We start from the raw sequence: 19,152 nt of genomic DNA on the forward strand, positions 1-19,152 counted from the left end.
AAACAATACAAAAAGAGACCTGCTCTAACCATCTATGCTCAAGCAAAACTACTCACATGAATTTTTATAAAAAATAAAAAAGTTTATAGACATTATACTCTGGTCGATACAGATGAGATTTTACGTGGAAACTTTCACCAGCTTCCATACCTGCGTTGCTGCCCCGCCTCACCACCTGCAGTGTGATGCTATCGCTCCTCTTCCTAATTCAAAGCGGTGTTTTGGCCAGTAATTATGTCTAACTGTTGATCGTATCATATTCTTTTAATTATATAATTTTTCTTTTTTGATAAACATTACGAAGATTATCAAGAATGTCGGCATATTTACGTCGATCTATGTTAGCTGTGCTGAAACGTATATAGCCGATAAATACTTTGAAAACTTAATCAGTCAATCTCTTCGTACTTACTGCCGACGCGGCCATCTGATTGTACTGCTGAGCAAGGAGCTCGCTCAATGATTGGCTGTTGAGCTGCTCAACTTGCTCAACGGCGCTCAATGATTGGTCGGCATAGGGACTTTGGCGCTCGCCCGCCTGGGAATACCAGGTGCTGTAAGCCTTTTGGTACTGCTATCTTTAAAATATTTAAAGATGTTTAAATATTTGTGGGGGCAATGTTTTGCCCCCACAAAGAAGCACGCTTAACCCTACGGAGAAGCACGGGAGACCGCCTGGGAATACCAGGTGCTGTAAGCCTTTTGGTGCTGCTGCCTTTAAAATATTTCACATTGAGGGACACAACTAAGTGTCCCTCAATGTTTTGCCCCCACAAAGAAGCACGCTTAACCCTACGAAGAAGCAAGACTAACCCTACGGAGAAGCACGGGAGACCGCCTGGGAATACCAGGTGCTGTAAGCCTTTTGGTGCTGCTGCCTTTAAAATATTTCACATTGAGGGACACAACTAAGTGTCCCTCAATGTTTTACCCCCACAAAGAAGCATGCTTAAACCTATGGAGAAGCACGGCTAACTCTACGGAGAAGTACGGCTAACCCTACAGAGGTGTAATCAAAGCAAAAAGAAACAAAGTGGCAACTGGCTTTGCTGCTTTACGAAAAGCTGTTCCTGTTAGCACATTGTGGCTTACGGCCACACTACCTTGAGAACGCCCGATCTCGTCTGATCTCGGAAGCTAAGCAGGGTCGGGCCTGGTTAGTACTTGGATGGGAGACCGCCTGGGAATACCAGGTGCTGTAAGCCTTTTGGTACTGCTATCTTTAAAATATTTCACATTGAGGGACACAACTAAGTGTCCCTCAACGTTTTGCCCCCACAAAGAAGCACGCTTAACCCGACGAAGAAGCACGCTTAACCCTACGGAGAAGCACGGCTAACCCTACAGAGGTGTAATCAAAGCAAAAAGAAACAGTGCCAACTGGATGTGCTGCTTTACGAAAAGCTGTAGCTGGCAGTACTTTGTGGCTTACAGCCACACTACCTTGAGAACGCCCGATCTCGTCTGATCTTGGAAGCTAAGCAGGGTCGGGCCTGGTTAGTACTTGGATGGGAGACCGCCTGGGAATACCAGGTGCTGTAAGCCTTTTGGTACTGCTATCTTTAAAATATTTCACATTGAGGGACACAACTAAGTGTCCCTCAATGTTTTGCCCCCACAAAGAAGCACGCTTAACCCTATGGAGCAGCACGACTAACCCTACGGAGAAGCACGGCTAACTCTACGGAGAAGCACGGGAGACCGCCTGGGAATACCAGGTGCTGTAAGCCTTTTGGTGCTGCTGCCTTTAAAATATTTCACATTGAGGGACACAACAAAGTGTCCCTCAACGTTTTGCCCCCACAAAGAAGCACGCTTAACCCTACGAAGAAGCACGACTAACCCTACGGAGAAGCACGGGAGAACGCCTGGGAATACCAGGTGCTGTAAGCCTTTTGGTGCTGCTGCCTTTAAAATATTTCACATTGAGGGACACAACAAAGTGTCCCTCAACGTTTTGCCCCCACAAAGAAGCACGCTTAACCCGACGAAGAAGCACGACTAACCCTACGGAGAAGCACGGCTAACCCTACAGAGGTGTAATCAAAGCAAAAAGAAACAAAGTGCCAACTGGATGTGCTGCTTTACGAAAAGCTGTAGCTGGCAGTACTTTGTGGCTTACGGCCACACTACCTTGAGAACGCCTGATCTCGTCTGATCTCGGAAGCTAAGCAGGGTCGGGCCTGGTTAGTACTTGGATGGGAGACCGCCTGGGAATACCAGGTGCTGTAAGCCTTTTGGTGCTGCTGCCTTTAAAATATTTCACATTGAGGGACACAACAAAGTGTCCCTCAACGTTTTGCCCCCACAAAGAAGCACGCTTAACCCTACGAAGAAGCACGACTAACCCTACGGAGAAGCACGGGAGACCGCCTGGGAATACCAGGTGCTGTAAGCCTTTTGGTGCTGCTGCCTTTAAAATATTTCACATTGAGGGACACAACAAAGTGTCCCTCAACGTTTTGCCCCCACAAAGAAGCACGCTTAACCCGACGAAGAAGCACGACTAACCCTACGGAGAAGCACGGCTAACCCTACAGAGGTGTAATCAAAGCAAAAAGAAACAAAGTGCCAACTGGATGTGCTGCTTTACGAAAAGCTGTAGCTGGCAGTACTTTGTGGCTTACGGCCACACTACCTTGAGAACGCCCGATCTCGTCTGATCTCGGAAGCTAAGCAGGGTCGGGCCTGGTTAGTACTTGGATGGGAGACCGCCTGGGAATACCAGGTGCTGTAAGCCTTTTGGTGCTGCTGCCTTTAAAATATTTCACATTGAGGGACACAACAAAGTGTCCCTCAACGTTTTGCCCCCACAAAGAAGCACGCTTAACCCTACGAAGAAGCACGACTAACCCTACGGAGAAGCACGGGAGACCGCCTGGGAATACCAGGTGCTGTAAGCCTTTTGGTGCTGCTGCCTTTAAAATATTTCACATTGAGGGACACAACAAAGTGTCCCTCAACGTTTTGCCCCCACAAAGAAGCACGCTTAACCCGACGAAGAAGCACGACTAACCCTACGGAGAAGCACGGGAGACCGCCTGGGAATACCAGGTGCTGTAAGCCTTTTGGTGCTGCTGCCTTTAAAATATTTCACATTGAGGGACACAACTAAGTGTCCCTCAATGTTTTACCCCCACAAAGAAGCATGCTTAACCCTACGGAGAAGCACGGCTAACCCTACAGAGGTGTAATCAAAGCAAAAAGAAACAGTGCCAACTGGATGTGCTGCTTTACGAAAAGCTGTAGCTGGCAGTACTTTGTGGCTTACAGCCACACTACCTTGAGAACACCCGATCTCGTCTGATCTTGGAAGCTAAGCAGGGTCGGGCCTGGTTAGTACTTGGATGGGAGACCGCCTGGGAATACCAGGTGCTGTAAGCCTTTTGGTACTGCTATCTTTAAAATATTTCACATTGAGGGACACAACTAAGTGTCCCTCAATGTTTTGCCCCCACAAAGAAGCACGCTTAACCCTATGGAGAAGCACGACTAACCCTACGGAGAAGCACGGCTAACTCTACGGAGAAGCACGGGAGACCGCCTGGGAATACCAGGTGCTGTAAGCCTTTTGGTGCTGCTGCCTTTAAAATATTTCACATTGAGGGACACAACAAAGTGTCCCTCAACGTTTTGCCCCCACAAAGAAGCACGCTTAACCCTACGAAGAAGCACGACTAACCCTACGGAGAAACACGGGAGAACGCCTGGGAATACCAGGTGCTGTAAGCCTTTTGGTGCTGCTGCCTTTAAAATATTTCACATTGAGGGACACAACAAAGTGTCCCTCAACGTTTTGCCCCCACAAAGAAGCACGCTTAACCCGACGAAGAAGCACGACTAACCCTACGGAGAAGCACGGCTAACCCTACAGAGGTGTAATCAAAGCAAAAAGAAACAAAGTGCTAACTGGATGTGCTGCTTTACGAAAAGCTGTAGCTGGCAGTACTTCGTGGCTTACGGCCACACTACCTTGAGAACGCCCGATCTCGTCTGATCTCGGAAGCTAAGCAGGGTCGGGCCTGGTTAGTACTTGGATGGGAGACCGCCTGGGAATACCAGGTGCTGTAAGCCTTTTGGTGCTGCTGCCTTTAAAATATTTCACATTGAGGGACACAACAAAGTGTCCCTCAACGTTTTGCCCCCACAAAGAAGCACGCTTAACCCTACGAAGAAGCAAGACTAACCCTACGGAGAAGCACGGGAGACCGCCTGGGAATACCAGGTGCTGTAAGCCTTTTGGTGCTGCTGCCTTTAAAATATTTCACATTGAGGGACACAACTAAGTGTCCCTCAATGTTTTACCCCCACAAAGAAGCATGCTTAACCCTATGGAGAAGCACGGCTAACTCTACGGAGAAGTACGGCTAACCCTACAGAGGTGTAATCAAAGCAAAAAGAAACAAAGTGGCAACTGGCTTTGCTGCTTTACGAAAAGCTGTTCCTGTTAGCACATTGTGGCTTACGGCCACACTACCTTGAGAACGCCCGATCTCGTCTGATCTCGGAAGCTAAGCAGGGTCGGGCCTGGTTAGTACTTGGATGGGAGACCGCCTGGGAATACCAGGTGCTGTAAGCCTTTTGGTACTGCTATCTTTAAAATATTTCACATTGAGGGACACAACTAAGTGTCCCTCAACGTTTTGCCCCCACAAAGAAGCACGCTTAACCCGACGAAGAAGCACGCTTAACCCTACGGAGAAGCACGGCTAACCCTACAGAGGTGTAATCAAAGCAAAAAGAAACAGTGCCAACTGGATGTGCTGCTTTACGAAAAGCTGTAGCTGGCAGTACTTTGTGGCTTACAGCCACACTACCTTGAGAACGCCCGATCTCGTCTGATCTTGGAAGCTAAGCAGGGTCGGGCCTGGTTAGTACTTGGATGGGAGACCGCCTGGGAATACCAGGTGCTGTAAGCCTTTTGGTACTGCTATCTTTAAAATATTTCACATTGAGGGACACAACTAAGTGTCCCTCAATGTTTTGCCCCCACAAAGAAGCACGCTTAACCCTATGGAGAAGCACGACTAACCCTACGGAGAAGCACGGCTAACTCTACGGAGAAGCACGGGAGACCGCCTGGGAATACCAGGTGCTGTAAGCCTTTTGGTGCTGCTGCCTTTAAAATATTTCACATTGAGGGACACAACAAAGTGTCCCTCAACGTTTTGCCCCCACAAAGAAGCACGCTTAACCCTACGAAGAAGCACGACTAACCCTACGGAGAAACACGGGAGAACGCCTGGGAATACCAGGTGCTGTAAGCCTTTTGGTGCTGCTGCCTTTAAAATATTTCACATTGAGGGACACAACAAAGTGTCCCTCAACGTTTTGCCCCCACAAAGAAGCACGCTTAACCCGACGAAGAAGCACGACTAACCCTACGGAGAAGCACGGCTAACCCTACAGTGGTGTAATCAAAGCAAAAAGAAACAAAGTGCTAACTGGATGTGCTGCTTTACGAAAAGCTGTAGCTGGCAGTACTTTGTGGCTTACGGCCACACTACCTTGAGAACGCCCGATCTCGTCTGATCTCGGAAGCTAAGCAGGGTCGGGCCTGGTTAGTACTTGGATGGGAGACCGCCTGGGAATACCAGGTGCTGTAAGCCTTTTGGTGCTGCTGCCTTTAAAATATTTCACATTGAGGGACACAACAAAGTGTCCCTCAACGTTTTGCCCCCACAAAGAAGCACGCTTAACCCTACGAAGAAGCACGACTAACCCTACGGAGAAGCACGGGAGAACGCCTGGGAATACCAGGTGCTGTAAGCCTTTTGGTGCTGCTGCCTTTAAAATATTTCACATTGAGGGACACAACAAAGTGTCCCTCAACGTTTTGCCCCCACAAAGAAGCACGCTTAACCCGACGAAGAAGCACGACTAACCCTACGGAGAAGCACGGCTAACCCTACAGAGGTGTAATCAAAGCAAAAAGAAACAAAGTGCCAACTGGATGTGCTGCTTTACGAAAAGCTGTAGCTGGCAGTACTTTGTGGCTTACGGCCACACTACCTTGAGAACGCCCGATCTCGTCTGATCTCGGAAGCTAAGCAGGGTCGGGCCTGGTTAGTACTTGGATGGGAGACCGCCTGGGAATACCAGGTGCTGTAAGCCTTTTGGTGCTGCTGCCTTTAAAATATTTCACATTGAGGGACACAACAAAGTGTCCCTCAACGTTTTGCCCCCACAAAGAAGCACGCTTAACCCTACGAAGAAGCACGACTAACCCTACGGAGAAGCACGGGAGACCGCCTGGGAATACCAGGTGCTGTAAGCCTTTTGGTGCTGCTGCCTTTAAAATATTTCACATTGAGGGACACAACAAAGTGTCCCTCAACGTTTTGCCCCCACAAAGAAGCACGCTTAACCCGACGAAGAAGCACGACTAACCCTACGGAGAAGCACGGCTAACCCTACAGAGGTGTAATCAAAGCAAAAAGAAACAAAGTGCCAACTGGATGTGCTGCTTTACGAAAAGCTGTAGCTGGCAGTACTTTGTGGCTTACGGCCACACTACCTTGAGAACGCCCGATCTCGTCTGATCTCGGAAGCTAAGCAGGGTCGGGCCTGGTTAGTACTTGGATGGGAGACCGCCTGGGAATACCAGGTGCTGTAAGCCTTTTGGTGCTGCTGCCTTTAAAATATTTCACATTGAGGGACACAACAAAGTGTCCCTCAACGTTTTGCCCCCACAAAGAAGCACGCTTAACCCTACGAAGAAGCACGACTAACCCTACGGAGAAGCACGGGAGACCGCCTGGGAATACCAGGTGCTGTAAGCCTTTTGGTGCTGCTGCCTTTAAAATATTTCACATTGAGGGACACAACAAAGTGTCCCTCAACGTTTTGCCCCCACAAAGAAGCACGCTTAACCCGACGAAGAAGCACGACTAACCCTACGGAGAAGCACGGGAGACCGCCTGGGAATACCAGGTGCTGTAAGCCTTTTGGTGCTGCTGCCTTTAAAATATTTCACATTGAGGGACACAACTAAGTGTCCCTCAATGTTTTACCCCCACAAAGAAGCATGCTTAACCCTACGGAGAAGCACGGCTAACCCTACAGAGGTGTAATCAAAGCAAAAAGAAACAGTGCCAACTGGATGTGCTGCTTTACGAAAAGCTGTAGCTGGCAGTACTTTGTGGCTTACAGCCACACTACCTTGAGAACACCCGATCTCGTCTGATCTTGGAAGCTAAGCAGGGTCGGGCCTGGTTAGTACTTGGATGGGAGACCGCCTGGGAATACCAGGTGCTGTAAGCCTTTTGGTACTGCTATCTTTAAAATATTTCACATTGAGGGACACAACTAAGTGTCCCTCAATGTTTTGCCCCCACAAAGAAGCACGCTTAACCCTATGGAGAAGCACGACTAACCCTACGGAGAAGCACGGCTAACTCTACGGAGAAGCACGGGAGACCGCCTGGGAATACCAGGTGCTGTAAGCCTTTTGGTGCTGCTGCCTTTAAAATATTTCACATTGAGGGACACAACAAAGTGTCCCTCAACGTTTTGCCCCCACAAAGAAGCACGCTTAACCCTACGAAGAAGCACGACTAACCCTACGGAGAAACACGGGAGAACGCCTGGGAATACCAGGTGCTGTAAGCCTTTTGGTGCTGCTGCCTTTAAAATATTTCACATTGAGGGACACAACAAAGTGTCCCTCAACGTTTTGCCCCCACAAAGAAGCACGCTTAACCCTACGAAGAAGCACGACTAACCCTACGGAGAAGCACGGGAGAACGCCTGGGAATACCAGGTGCTGTAAGCCTTTTGGTGCTGCTGCCTTTAAAATATTTCACATTGAGGGACACAACAAAGTGTCCCTCAACGTTTTGCCCCCACAAAGAAGCACGCTTAACCCGACGAAGAAGCACGACTAACCCTACGGAGAAGCACGGCTAACCCTACAGAGGTGTAATCAAAGCAAAAAGAAACAAAGTGCCAACTGGATGTGCTGCTTTACGAAAAGCTGTAGCTGGCAGTACTTTGTGGCTTACGGCCACACTACCTTGAGAACGCCCGATCTCGTCTGATCTCGGAAGCTAAGCAGGGTCGGGCCTGGTTAGTACTTGGATGGGAGACCGCCTGGGAATACCAGGTGCTGTAAGCCTTTTGGTGCTGCTGCCTTTAAAATATTTCACATTGAGGGACACAACAAAGTGTCCCTCAACGTTTTGCCCCCACAAAGAAGCACGCTTAACCCTACGAAGAAGCACGACTAACCCTACGGAGAAGCACGGGAGACCGCCTGGGAATACCAGGTGCTGTAAGCCTTTTGGTGCTGCTGCCTTTAAAATATTTCACATTGAGGGACACAACAAAGTGTCCCTCAACGTTTTGCCCCCACAAAGAAGCACGCTTAACCCGACGAAGAAGCACGACTAACCCTACGGAGAAGCACGGCTAACCCTACAGAGGTGTAATCAAAGCAAAAAGAAACAAAGTGCCAACTGGATGTGCTGCTTTACGAAAAGCTGTAGCTGGCAGTACTTTGTGGCTTACGGCCACACTACCTTGAGAACGCCCGATCTCGTCTGATCTCGGAAGCTAAGCAGGGTCGGGCCTGGTTAGTACTTGGATGGGAGACCGCCTGGGAATACCAGGTGCTGTAAGCCTTTTGGTGCTGCTGCCTTTAAAATATTTCACATTGAGGGACACAACAAAGTGTCCCTCAACGTTTTGCCCCCACAAAGAAGCACGCTTAACCCTACGAAGAAGCACGACTAACCCTACGGAGAAGCACGGGAGACCGCCTGGGAATACCAGGTGCTGTAAGCCTTTTGGTGCTGCTGCCTTTAAAATATTTCACATTGAGGGACACAACAAAGTGTCCCTCAACGTTTTGCCCCCACAAAGAAGCACGCTTAACCCGACGAAGAAGCACGACTAACCCTACGGAGAAGCACGGGAGACCGCCTGGGAATACCAGGTGCTGTAAGCCTTTTGGTGCTGCTGCCTTTAAAATATTTCACATTGAGGGACACAACTAAGTGTCCCTCAATGTTTTACCCCCACAAAGAAGCATGCTTAACCCTACGGAGAAGCACGGCTAACCCTACAGAGGTGTAATCAAAGCAAAAAGAAACAGTGCCAACTGGATGTGCTGCTTTACGAAAAGCTGTAGCTGGCAGTACTTTGTGGCTTACAGCCACACTACCTTGAGAACACCCGATCTCGTCTGATCTTGGAAGCTAAGCAGGGTCGGGCCTGGTTAGTACTTGGATGGGAGACCGCCTGGGAATACCAGGTGCTGTAAGCCTTTTGGTACTGCTATCTTTAAAATATTTCACATTGAGGGACACAACTAAGTGTCCCTCAATGTTTTGCCCCCACAAAGAAGCACGCTTAACCCTATGGAGAAGCACGACTAACCCTACGGAGAAGCACGGCTAACTCTACGGAGAAGCACGGGAGACCGCCTGGGAATACCAGGTGCTGTAAGCCTTTTGGTGCTGCTGCCTTTAAAATATTTCACATTGAGGGACACAACAAAGTGTCCCTCAACGTTTTGCCCCCACAAAGAAGCACGCTTAACCCTACGAAGAAGCACGACTAACCCTACGGAGAAACACGGGAGAACGCCTGGGAATACCAGGTGCTGTAAGCCTTTTGGTGCTGCTGCCTTTAAAATATTTCACATTGAGGGACACAACAAAGTGTCCCTCAACGTTTTGCCCCCACAAAGAAGCACGCTTAACCCGACGAAGAAGCACGACTAACCCTACGGAGAAGCACGGCTAACCCTACAGAGGTGTAATCAAAGCAAAAAGAAACAAAGTGCTAACTGGATGTGCTGCTTTACGAAAAGCTGTAGCTGGCAGTACTTTGTGGCTTACGGCCACACTACCTTGAGAACGTCTGATCTCGGAAGCTAAGCAGGGTCGGGCCTGGTTAGTACTTGGATGGGAGACCGCCTGGGAATACCAGGTGCTGTAAGCCTTTTGGTGCTGCTGCCTTTAAAATATTTCACATTGAGGGACACAACAAAGTGTCCCTCAACGTTTTGCCCCCACAAAGAAGCACGCTTAACCCTACGAAGAAGCAAGACTAACCCTACGGAGAAGCACGGGAGACCGCCTGGGAATACCAGGTGCTGTAAGCCTTTTGGTGCTGCTGCCTTTAAAATATTTCACATTGAGGGACACAACTAAGTGTCCCTCAATGTTTTACCCCCACAAAGAAGCATGCTTAACCCTATGGAGAAGCACGGCTAACTCTACGGAGAAGTACGGCTAACCCTACAGAGGTGTAATCAAAGCAAAAAGAAACAAAGTGGCAACTGGCTTTGCTGCTTTACGAAAAGCTGTTCCTGTTAGCACATTGTGGCTTACGGCCACACTACCTTGAGAACGCCCGATCTCGTCTGATCTCGGAAGCTAAGCAGGGTCGGGCCTGGTTAGTACTTGGATGGGAGACCGCCTGGGAATACCAGGTGCTGTAAGCCTTTTGGTACTGCTATCTTTAAAATATTTCACATTGAGGGACACAACTAAGTGTCCCTCAACGTTTTGCCCCCACAAAGAAGCACGCTTAACCCGACGAAGAAGCACGCTTAACCCTACGGAGAAGCACGGCTAACCCTACAGAGGTGTAATCAAAGCAAAAAGAAACAGTGCCAACTGGATGTGCTGCTTTACGAAAAGCTGTAGCTGGCAGTACTTTGTGGCTTACAGCCACACTACCTTGAGAACGCCCGATCTCGTCTGATCTTGGAAGCTAAGCAGGGTCGGGCCTGGTTAGTACTTGGATGGGAGACCGCCTGGGAATACCAGGTGCTGTAAGACTTTTGGTACTGCTATCTTTAAAATATTTCACATTGAGGGACACAACTAAGTGTCCCTCAATGTTTTGCCCCCACAAAGAAGCACGCTTAACCCTATGGAGAAGCACGACTAACCCTACGGAGAAGCACGGCTAACTCTACGGAGAAGCACGGGAGACCGCCTGGGAATACCAGGTGCTGTAAGCCTTTTGGTGCTGCTGCCTTTAAAATATTTCACATTGAGGGACACAACAAAGTGTCCCTCAACGTTTTGCCCCCACAAAGAAGCACGCTTAACCCTACGAAGAAGCACGACTAACCCTACGGAGAAACACGGGAGAACGCCTGGGAATACCAGGTGCTGTAAGCCTTTTGGTGCTGCTGCCTTTAAAATATTTCACATTGAGGGACACAACAAAGTGTCCCTCAACGTTTTGCCCCCACAAAGAAGCACGCTTAACCCGACGAAGAAGCACGACTAACCCTACGGAGAAGCACGGCTAACCCTACAGTGGTGTAATCAAAGCAAAAAGAAACAAAGTGCTAACTGGATGTGCTGCTTTACGAAAAGCTGTAGCTGGCAGTACTTTGTGGCTTACGGCCACACTACCTTGAGAACGCCCGATCTCGTCTGATCTCGGAAGCTAAGCAGGGTCGGGCCTGGTTAGTACTTGGATGGGAGACCGCCTGGGAATACCAGGTGCTGTAAGCCTTTTGGTGCTGCTGCCTTTAAAATATTTCACATTGAGGGACACAACAAAGTGTCCCTCAACGTTTTGCCCCCACAAAGAAGCACGCTTAACCCTACGAAGAAGCACGACTAACCCTACGGAGAAGCACGGGAGACCGCCTGGGAATACCAGGTGCTGTAAGCCTTTTGGTGCTGCTGCCTTTAAAATATTTCACATTGAGGGACACAACAAAGTGTCCCTCAACGTTTTGCCCCCACAAAGAAGCACGCTTAACCCGACGAAGAAGCACGACTAACCCTACGGAGAAGCACGGCTAACCCTACAGAGGTGTAATCAAAGCAAAAAGAAACAAAGTGCCAACTGGATGTGCTGCTTTACGAAAAGCTGTAGCTGGCAGTACTTTGTGGCTTACGGCCACACTACCTTGAGAACGCCCGATCTCGTCTGATCTCGGAAGCTAAGCAGGGTCGGGCCTGGTTAGTACTTGGATGGGAGACCGCCTGGGAATACCAGGTGCTGTAAGCCTTTTGGTGCTGCTGCCTTTAAAATATTTCACATTGAGGGACACAACAAAGTGTCCCTCAACGTTTTGCCCCCACAAAGAAGCACGCTTAACCCTACGAAGAAGCACGACTAACCCTACGGAGAAGCACGGGAGACCGCCTGGGAATACCAGGTGCTGTAAGCCTTTTGGTGCTGCTGCCTTTAAAATATTTCACATTGAGGGACACAACAAAGTGTCCCTCAACGTTTTGCCCCCACAAAGAAGCACGCTTAACCCGACGAAGAAGCACGACTAACCCTACGGAGAAGCACGGGAGACCGCCTGGGAATACCAGGTGCTGTAAGCCTTTTGGTGCTGCTGCCTTTAAAATATTTCACATTGAGGGACACAACTAAGTGTCCCTCAATGTTTTACCCCCACAAAGAAGCATGCTTAACCCTACGGAGAAGCACGGCTAACCCTACAGAGGTGTAATCAAAGCAAAAAGAAACAGTGCCAACTGGATGTGCTGCTTTACGAAAAGCTGTAGCTGGCAGTACTTTGTGGCTTACAGCCACACTACCTTGAGAACACCCGATCTCGTCTGATCTTGGAAGCTAAGCAGGGTCGGGCCTGGTTAGTACTTGGATGGGAGACCGCCTGGGAATACCAGGTGCTGTAAGCCTTTTGGTACTGCTATCTTTAAAATATTTCACATTGAGGGACACAACTAAGTGTCCCTCAATGTTTTGCCCCCACAAAGAAGCACGCTTAACCCTATGGAGAAGCACGACTAACCCTACGGAGAAGCACGGCTAACTCTACGGAGAAGCACGGGAGACCGCCTGGGAATACCAGGTGCTGTAAGCCTTTTGGTGCTGCTGCCTTTAAAATATTTCACATTGAGGGACACAACAAAGTGTCCCTCAACGTTTTGCCCCCACAAAGAAGCACGCTTAACCCTACGAAGAAGCACGACTAACCCTACGGAGAAACACGGGAGAACGCCTGGGAATACCAGGTGCTGTAAGCCTTTTGGTGCTGCTGCCTTTAAAATATTTCACATTGAGGGACACAACAAAGTGTCCCTCAACGTTTTGCCCCCACAAAGAAGCACGCTTAACCCGACGAAGAAGCACGACTAACCCTACGGAGAAGCACGGCTAACCCTACAGAGGTGTAATCAAAGCAAAAAGAAACAAAGTGCTAACTGGATGTGCTGCTTTACGAAAAGCTGTAGCTGGCAGTACTTTGTGGCTTACGGCCACACTACCTTGAGAACGCCCGATCTCGTCTGATCTCGGAAGCTAAGCAGGGTCGGGCCTGGTTAGTACTTGGATGGGAGACCGCCTGGGAATACCAGGTGCTGTAAGCCTTTTGGTGCTGCTGCCTTTAAAATATTTCACATTGAGGGACACAACAAAGTGTCCCTCAACGTTTTGCCCCCACAAAGAAGCACGCTTAACCCTACGAAGAAGCAAGACTAACCCTACGGAGAAGCACGGGAGACCGCCTGGGAATACCAGGTGCTGTAAGCCTTTTGGTGCTGCTGCCTTTAAAATATTTCACATTGAGGGACACAACTAAGTGTCCCTCAATGTTTTACCCCCACAAAGAAGCATGCTTAACCCTATGGAGAAGCACGGCTAACTCTACGGAGAAGTACGGCTAACCCTACAGAGGTGTAATCAAAGCAAAAAGAAACAAAGTGGCAACTGGCTTTGCTGCTTTACGAAAAGCTGTTCCTGTTAGCACATTGTGGCTTACGGCCACACTACCTTGAGAACGCCCGATCTCGTCTGATCTCGGAAGCTAAGCAGGGTCGGGCCTGGTTAGTACTTGGATGGGAGACCGCCTGGGAATACCAGGTGCTGTAAGCCTTTTGGTACTGCTATCTTTAAAATATTTCACATTGAGGGACACAACTAAGTGTCCCTCAACGTTTTGCCCCCACAAAGAAGCACGCTTAACCCGACGAAGAAGCACGCTTAACCCTACGGAGAAGCACGGCTAACCCTACAGAGGTGTAATCAAAGCAAAAAGAAACAGTGCCAACTGGATGTGCTGCTTTACGAAAAGCTGTAGCTGGCAGTACTTTGTGGCTTACAGCCACACTACCTTGAGAACGCCCGATCTCGTCTGATCTTGGAAGCTAAGCAGGGTCGGGCCTGGTTAGTACTTGGATGGGAGACCGCCTGGGAATACCAGGTGCTGTAAGCCTTTTGGTACTGCTATCTTTAAAATATTTCACATTGAGGGACACAACTAAGTGTCCCTCAATGTTTTGCCCCCACAAAGAAGCACGCTTAACCCTATGGAGAAGCACGACTAACCCTACGGAGAAGCACGGCTAACTCTACGGAGAAGCACGGGAGACCGCCTGGGAATACCAGGTGCTGTAAGCCTTTTGGTGCTGCTGCCTTTAAAATATTTCACATTGAGGGACACAACAAAGTGTCCCTCAACGTTTTGCCCCCACAAAGAAGCACGCTTAACCCTACGAAGAAGCACGACTAACCCTACGGAGAAACACGGGAGAACGCCTGGGAATACCAGGTGCTGTAAGCCTTTTGGTGCTGCTGCCTTTAAAATATTTCACATTGAGGGACACAACAAAGTGTCCCTCAACGTTTTGCCCCCACAAAGAAGCACGCTTAACCCGACGAAGAAGCACGACTAACCCTACGGAGAAGCACGGCTAACCCTACAGTGGTGTAATCAAAGCAAAAAGAAACAAAGTGCTAACTGGATGTGCTGCTTTACGAAAAGCTGTAGCTGGCAGTACTTTGTGGCTTACGGCCACACTACCTTGAGAACGCCCGATCTCGTCTGATCTCGGAAGCTAAGCAGGGTCGGGCCTGGTTAGTACTTGGATGGGAGACCGCCTGGGAATACCAGGTGCTGTAAGCCTTTTGGTGCTGCTGCCTTTAAAATATTTCACATTGAGGGACACAACAAAGTGTCCCTCAACGTTTTGCCCCCACAAAGAAGCACGCTTAACCCTACGAAGAAGCACGACTAACCCTACGGAGAAGCACGGGAGAACGCCTGGGAATACCAGGTGCTGTAAGCCTTTTGGTGCTGCTGCCTTTAAAATATTTCACATTGAGGGACACAACAAAGTGTCCCTCAACGTTTTGCCCCCACAAAGAAGCACGCTTAACCCGACGAAGAAGCACGACTAACCCTACGGAGAAGCACGGCTAACCCTACAGAGGTGTAATCAAAGCAAAAAGAAACAAAGTGCCAACTGGATGTGCTGCTTTACGAAAAGCTGTAGCTGGCAGTACTTTGTGGCTTACGGCCACACTACCTTGAGAACGCCCGATCTCGTCTGATCTCGGAAGCTAAGCAGGGTCGGGCCTGGTTAGTACTTGGATGGGAGACCGCCTGGGAATACCAGGTGCTGTAAGCCTTTTGGTGCTGCTGCCTTTAAAATATTTCACATTGAGGGACACAACAAAGTGTCCCTCAACGTTTTGCCCCCACAAAGAAGCACGCTTAACCCTACGAAGAAGCACGACTAACCCTACGGAGAAGCACGGGAGACCGCCTGGGAATACCAGGTGCTGTAAGCCTTTTGGTGCTGCTGCCTTTAAAATATTTCACATTGAGGGACACAACAAAGTGTCCCTCAACGTTTTGCCCCCACAAAGAAGCACGCTTAACCCGACGAAGAAGCACGACTAACCCTACGGAGAAGCACGGCTAACCCTACAGAGGTGTAATCAAAGCAAAAAGAAACAAAGTGCCAACTGGATGTGCTGCTTTACGAAAAGCTGTAGCTGGCAGTACTTTGTGGCTTACGGCCACACTACCTTGAGAACGCCCGATCTCGTCTGATCTCGGAAGCTAAGCAGGGTCGGGCCTGGTTAGTACTTGGATGGGAGACCGCCTGGGAATACCAGGTGCTGTAAGCCTTTTGGTGCTGCTGCCTTTAAAATATTTCACATTGAGGGACACAACAAAGTGTCCCTCAACGTTTTGCCCCCACAAAGAAGCACGCTTAACCCTACGAAGAAGCACGACTAACCCTACGGAGAAGCACGGGAGACCGCCTGGGAATACCAGGTGCTGTAAGCCTTTTGGTGCTGCTGCCTTTAAAATATTTCACATTGAGGGACACAACAAAGTGTCCCTCAACGTTTTGCCCCCACAAAGAAGCACGCTTAACCCGACGAAGAAGCACGACTAACCCTACGGAGAAGCACGGGAGACCGCCTGGGAATACCAGGTGCTGTAAGCCTTTTGGTGCTGCTGCCTTTAAAATATTTCACATTGAGGGACACAACTAAGTGTCCCTCAATGTTTTACCCCCACAAAGAAGCATGCTTAACCCTACGGAGAAGCACGGCTAACCCTACAGAGGTGTAATCAAAGCAAAAAGAAACAGTGCCAACTGGATGTGCTGCTTTACGAAAAGCTGTAGCTGGCAGTACTTTGTGGCTTACAGCCACACTACCTTGAGAACACCCGATCTCGTCTGATCTTGGAAGCTAAGCAGGGTCGGGCCTGGTTAGTACTTGGATGGGAGACCGCCTGGGAATACCAGGTGCTGTAAGCCTTTTGGTACTGCTATCTTTAAAATATTTCACATTGAGGGACACAACTAAGTGTCCCTCAATGTTTTGCCCCCACAAAGAAGCACGCTTAACCCTATGGAGAAGCACGACTAACCCTACGGAGAAGCACGGCTAACTCTACGGAGAAGCACGGGAGACCGCCTGGGAATACCAGGTGCTGTAAGCCTTTTGGTGCTGCTGCCTTTAAAATATTTCACATTGAGGGACACAACAAAGTGTCCCTCAACGTTTTGCCCCCACAAAGAAGCACGCTTAACCCTACGAAGAAGCACGACTAACCCTACGGAGAAACACGGGAGAACGCCTGGGAATACCAGGTGCTGTAAGCCTTTTGGTGCTGCTGCCTTTAAAATATTTCACATTGAGGGACACAACAAAGTGTCCCTCAACGTTTTGCCCCCACAAAGAAGCACGCTTAACCCGACGAAGAAGCACGACTAACCCTACGGAGAAGCACGGCTAACCCTACAGAGGTGTGTAATCAAAGCAAAAAGAAACAAAGTGCTAACTGGATGTGCTGCTTTACGAAAAGCTGTAGCTGGCAGTACTTTGTGGCTTACGGCCACACTACCTTGAGAACGCCCGATCTCGTCTGATCTCGGAAGCTAAGCAGGGTCGGGCCTGGTTAGTACTTGGATGGGAGACCGCCTGGGAATACCAGGTGCTGTAAGCCTTTTGGTGCTGCTGCCTTTAAAATATTTCACATTGAGGGACACAACAAAGTGTCCCTCAACGTTTTGCCCCCACAAAGAAGCACGCTTAACCCTACGAAGAAGCAAGACTAACCCTACGGAGAAGCACGGGAGACCGCCTGGGAATACCAGGTGCTGTAAGCCTTTTGGTGCTGCTGCCTTTAAAATATTTCACATTGAGGGACACAACTAAGTGTCCCTCAATGTTTTACCCCCACAAAGAAGCATGCTTAACCCTATGGAGAAGCACGGCTAACTCTACGGAGAAGTACGGCTAACCCTACAGAGGTGTAATCAAAGCAAAAAGAAACAAAGTGGCAACTGGCTTTGCTGCTTTACGAAAAGCTGTTCCTGTTAGCACATTGTGGCTTACGGCCACACTACCTTGAGAACGCCCGATCTCGTCTGATCTCGGAAGCTAAGCAGGGTCGGGCCTGGTTAGTACTTGGATGGGAGACCGCCTGGGAATACCAGGTGCTGTAAGCCTTTTGGTACTGCTATCTTTAAAATATTTCACATTGAGGGACACAACTAAGTGTCCCTCAACGTTTTGCCCCCACAAAGAAGCACGCTTAACCCGACGAAGAAGCACGCTTAACCCTACGGAGAAGCACGGCTAACCCTACAGAGGTGTAATCAAAGCAAAAAGAAACAGTGCCAACTGGATGTGCTGCTTTACGAAAAGCTGTAGCTGGCAGTACTTTGTGGCTTACAGCCACACTACCTTGAGAACGCCCGATCTCGTCTGATCTTGGAAGCTAAGCAGGGTCGGGCCTGGTTAGTACTTGGATGGGAGACCGCCTGGGAATACCAGGTGCTGTAAGCCTTTTGGTACTGCTATCTTTAAAATATTTCACATTGAGGGACACAACTAAGTGTCCCTCAATGTTTTGCCCCCACAAAGAAGCACGCTTAACCCTATGGAGAAGCACGACTAACCCTACGGAGAAGCACGGCTAACTCTACGGAGAAGCACGGGAGACCGCCTGGGAATACCAGGTGCTGTAAGCCTTTTGGTGCTGCTGCCTTTAAAATATTTCACATTGAGGGACACAACAAAGTGTCCCTCAACGTTTTGCCCCCACAAAGAAGCACGCTTAACCCTACGAAGAAGCACGACTAACCCTACGGAGAAACACGGGAGAACGCCTGGGAATACCAGGTGCTGTAAGCCTTTTGGTGCTGCTGCCTTTAAAATATTTCACATTGAGGGACACAACAAAGTGTCCCTCAACGTTTTGCCCCCACAAAGAAGCACGCTTAACCCGACGAAGAAGCACGACTAACCCTACGGAGAAGCACGGCTAACCCTACAGTGGTGTAATCAAAGCAAAAAGAAACAAAGTGCTAACTGGATGTGCTGCTTTACGAAAAGCTGTAGCTGGCAGTACTTTGTGGCTTACGGCCACACTACCTTGAGAACGCCCGATCTCGTCTGATCTCGGAAGCTAAGCAGGGTCGGGCCTGGTTAGTACTTGGATGGGAGACCGCCTGGGAATACCAGGTGCTGTAAGCCTTTTGGTGCTGCTGCCTTTAAAATATTTCACATTGAGGGACACAACAAAGTGTCCCTCAACGTTTTGCCCCCACAAAGAAGCACGCTTAACCCTACGAAGAAGCACGACTAACCCTACGGAGAAGCACGGCTAACTCTACGGAGAAGCACGGGAGACCGCCTGGGAATACCAGGTGCTGTAAGCCTTTTGGTGCTGCTGCCTTTAAAATATTTCACATTGAGGGACACAACAAAGTGTCCCTCAACGTTTTGCCCCCACAAAGAAGCACGCTTAACCCGACGAAGAAGCACGCTTAACCCTACGGAGAAGCACGGCTAACCCTACAGAGGTGTAATCAAAGCAAAAAGAAACAAAGTGCCAACTGGATGTGCTGCTTTACGAAAAGCTGTAGCTGGCAGTACTTTGTGGCTTACGGC

At 49.2% G+C, this 19,152-nt stretch overlaps 31 non-coding genes and 1 pseudogene across 31 annotated transcripts; all 32 read left to right on the top strand.

Moving 5' to 3' along the window:
- Positions 1–1,086: 1,086 nt before the first annotated feature.
- On the top strand, positions 1,087–1,205 carry LOC116712056 (5S ribosomal RNA). Its single transcript, XR_004337411.1, has one exon. It is a non-coding gene; the product is annotated as a 5S ribosomal RNA (ribosomal RNA).
- Positions 1,206–1,426: 221 nt separating this feature from the next.
- LOC116712849 (5S ribosomal RNA) lies at positions 1,427–1,545 on the top strand. Its single transcript, XR_004337698.1, has one exon. It is a non-coding gene; the product is annotated as a 5S ribosomal RNA (ribosomal RNA).
- Positions 1,546–2,116: 571 nt separating this feature from the next.
- LOC116712749 (5S ribosomal RNA) lies at positions 2,117–2,235 on the top strand. The gene has a single exon (XR_004337658.1). It is a non-coding gene; the product is annotated as a 5S ribosomal RNA (ribosomal RNA).
- A 386-nt stretch (positions 2,236–2,621) lies between these two features.
- LOC116712058 (5S ribosomal RNA) lies at positions 2,622–2,740 on the top strand. The gene has a single exon (XR_004337412.1). It is a non-coding gene; the product is annotated as a 5S ribosomal RNA (ribosomal RNA).
- Positions 2,741–3,265: 525 nt separating this feature from the next.
- On the top strand, positions 3,266–3,384 carry LOC116712666 (5S ribosomal RNA). Its single transcript, XR_004337611.1, has one exon. It is a non-coding gene; the product is annotated as a 5S ribosomal RNA (ribosomal RNA).
- A 571-nt stretch (positions 3,385–3,955) lies between these two features.
- LOC116712064 (5S ribosomal RNA) lies at positions 3,956–4,074 on the top strand. The gene has a single exon (XR_004337413.1). It is a non-coding gene; the product is annotated as a 5S ribosomal RNA (ribosomal RNA).
- Positions 4,075–4,460: 386 nt separating this feature from the next.
- Positions 4,461–4,579, top strand: LOC116712070 (5S ribosomal RNA). The gene has a single exon (XR_004337414.1). It is a non-coding gene; the product is annotated as a 5S ribosomal RNA (ribosomal RNA).
- Positions 4,580–4,800: 221 nt separating this feature from the next.
- Positions 4,801–4,919, top strand: LOC116712857 (5S ribosomal RNA). Its single transcript, XR_004337701.1, has one exon. It is a non-coding gene; the product is annotated as a 5S ribosomal RNA (ribosomal RNA).
- A 571-nt stretch (positions 4,920–5,490) lies between these two features.
- LOC116712072 (5S ribosomal RNA) lies at positions 5,491–5,609 on the top strand. The gene has a single exon (XR_004337415.1). It is a non-coding gene; the product is annotated as a 5S ribosomal RNA (ribosomal RNA).
- Positions 5,610–5,995: 386 nt separating this feature from the next.
- LOC116712073 (5S ribosomal RNA) lies at positions 5,996–6,114 on the top strand. Its single transcript, XR_004337417.1, has one exon. It is a non-coding gene; the product is annotated as a 5S ribosomal RNA (ribosomal RNA).
- Positions 6,115–6,500: 386 nt separating this feature from the next.
- LOC116712076 (5S ribosomal RNA) lies at positions 6,501–6,619 on the top strand. The gene has a single exon (XR_004337420.1). It is a non-coding gene; the product is annotated as a 5S ribosomal RNA (ribosomal RNA).
- A 525-nt stretch (positions 6,620–7,144) lies between these two features.
- LOC116712671 (5S ribosomal RNA) lies at positions 7,145–7,263 on the top strand. Its single transcript, XR_004337612.1, has one exon. It is a non-coding gene; the product is annotated as a 5S ribosomal RNA (ribosomal RNA).
- Positions 7,264–7,997: 734 nt separating this feature from the next.
- On the top strand, positions 7,998–8,116 carry LOC116712077 (5S ribosomal RNA). Its single transcript, XR_004337422.1, has one exon. It is a non-coding gene; the product is annotated as a 5S ribosomal RNA (ribosomal RNA).
- A 386-nt stretch (positions 8,117–8,502) lies between these two features.
- On the top strand, positions 8,503–8,621 carry LOC116712081 (5S ribosomal RNA). Its single transcript, XR_004337423.1, has one exon. It is a non-coding gene; the product is annotated as a 5S ribosomal RNA (ribosomal RNA).
- Positions 8,622–9,146: 525 nt separating this feature from the next.
- LOC116712676 (5S ribosomal RNA) lies at positions 9,147–9,265 on the top strand. The gene has a single exon (XR_004337615.1). It is a non-coding gene; the product is annotated as a 5S ribosomal RNA (ribosomal RNA).
- A 571-nt stretch (positions 9,266–9,836) lies between these two features.
- On the top strand, positions 9,837–9,945 carry LOC116713087 (uncharacterized; annotated as a pseudogene).
- A 386-nt stretch (positions 9,946–10,331) lies between these two features.
- On the top strand, positions 10,332–10,450 carry LOC116712082 (5S ribosomal RNA). The gene has a single exon (XR_004337424.1). It is a non-coding gene; the product is annotated as a 5S ribosomal RNA (ribosomal RNA).
- A 221-nt stretch (positions 10,451–10,671) lies between these two features.
- Positions 10,672–10,790, top strand: LOC116713042 (5S ribosomal RNA). The gene has a single exon (XR_004337779.1). It is a non-coding gene; the product is annotated as a 5S ribosomal RNA (ribosomal RNA).
- Positions 10,791–11,361: 571 nt separating this feature from the next.
- Positions 11,362–11,480, top strand: LOC116712083 (5S ribosomal RNA). Its single transcript, XR_004337425.1, has one exon. It is a non-coding gene; the product is annotated as a 5S ribosomal RNA (ribosomal RNA).
- A 386-nt stretch (positions 11,481–11,866) lies between these two features.
- Positions 11,867–11,985, top strand: LOC116712084 (5S ribosomal RNA). Its single transcript, XR_004337426.1, has one exon. It is a non-coding gene; the product is annotated as a 5S ribosomal RNA (ribosomal RNA).
- A 525-nt stretch (positions 11,986–12,510) lies between these two features.
- Positions 12,511–12,629, top strand: LOC116712683 (5S ribosomal RNA). Its single transcript, XR_004337623.1, has one exon. It is a non-coding gene; the product is annotated as a 5S ribosomal RNA (ribosomal RNA).
- A 571-nt stretch (positions 12,630–13,200) lies between these two features.
- On the top strand, positions 13,201–13,319 carry LOC116712086 (5S ribosomal RNA). The gene has a single exon (XR_004337427.1). It is a non-coding gene; the product is annotated as a 5S ribosomal RNA (ribosomal RNA).
- A 386-nt stretch (positions 13,320–13,705) lies between these two features.
- Positions 13,706–13,824, top strand: LOC116712088 (5S ribosomal RNA). Its single transcript, XR_004337428.1, has one exon. It is a non-coding gene; the product is annotated as a 5S ribosomal RNA (ribosomal RNA).
- Positions 13,825–14,045: 221 nt separating this feature from the next.
- LOC116712860 (5S ribosomal RNA) lies at positions 14,046–14,164 on the top strand. The gene has a single exon (XR_004337704.1). It is a non-coding gene; the product is annotated as a 5S ribosomal RNA (ribosomal RNA).
- Positions 14,165–14,735: 571 nt separating this feature from the next.
- On the top strand, positions 14,736–14,854 carry LOC116712090 (5S ribosomal RNA). Its single transcript, XR_004337429.1, has one exon. It is a non-coding gene; the product is annotated as a 5S ribosomal RNA (ribosomal RNA).
- Positions 14,855–15,240: 386 nt separating this feature from the next.
- Positions 15,241–15,359, top strand: LOC116712091 (5S ribosomal RNA). The gene has a single exon (XR_004337430.1). It is a non-coding gene; the product is annotated as a 5S ribosomal RNA (ribosomal RNA).
- A 386-nt stretch (positions 15,360–15,745) lies between these two features.
- LOC116712097 (5S ribosomal RNA) lies at positions 15,746–15,864 on the top strand. The gene has a single exon (XR_004337432.1). It is a non-coding gene; the product is annotated as a 5S ribosomal RNA (ribosomal RNA).
- Positions 15,865–16,389: 525 nt separating this feature from the next.
- LOC116712691 (5S ribosomal RNA) lies at positions 16,390–16,508 on the top strand. The gene has a single exon (XR_004337624.1). It is a non-coding gene; the product is annotated as a 5S ribosomal RNA (ribosomal RNA).
- Positions 16,509–17,081: 573 nt separating this feature from the next.
- On the top strand, positions 17,082–17,200 carry LOC116712099 (5S ribosomal RNA). Its single transcript, XR_004337433.1, has one exon. It is a non-coding gene; the product is annotated as a 5S ribosomal RNA (ribosomal RNA).
- Positions 17,201–17,586: 386 nt separating this feature from the next.
- Positions 17,587–17,705, top strand: LOC116712101 (5S ribosomal RNA). Its single transcript, XR_004337434.1, has one exon. It is a non-coding gene; the product is annotated as a 5S ribosomal RNA (ribosomal RNA).
- A 221-nt stretch (positions 17,706–17,926) lies between these two features.
- Positions 17,927–18,045, top strand: LOC116712869 (5S ribosomal RNA). The gene has a single exon (XR_004337707.1). It is a non-coding gene; the product is annotated as a 5S ribosomal RNA (ribosomal RNA).
- A 571-nt stretch (positions 18,046–18,616) lies between these two features.
- Positions 18,617–18,735, top strand: LOC116712106 (5S ribosomal RNA). The gene has a single exon (XR_004337435.1). It is a non-coding gene; the product is annotated as a 5S ribosomal RNA (ribosomal RNA).
- The last annotated feature ends 417 nt before the right edge of the window (positions 18,736–19,152 follow it).

The sequence above is a fragment of the Xiphophorus hellerii genome, chromosome 2 (assembly GCF_003331165.1).
Source record: "Xiphophorus hellerii strain 12219 chromosome 2, Xiphophorus_hellerii-4.1, whole genome shotgun sequence".
In the NCBI taxonomy this organism is placed as follows: domain Eukaryota; kingdom Metazoa; phylum Chordata; class Actinopteri; order Cyprinodontiformes; family Poeciliidae; genus Xiphophorus; species Xiphophorus hellerii.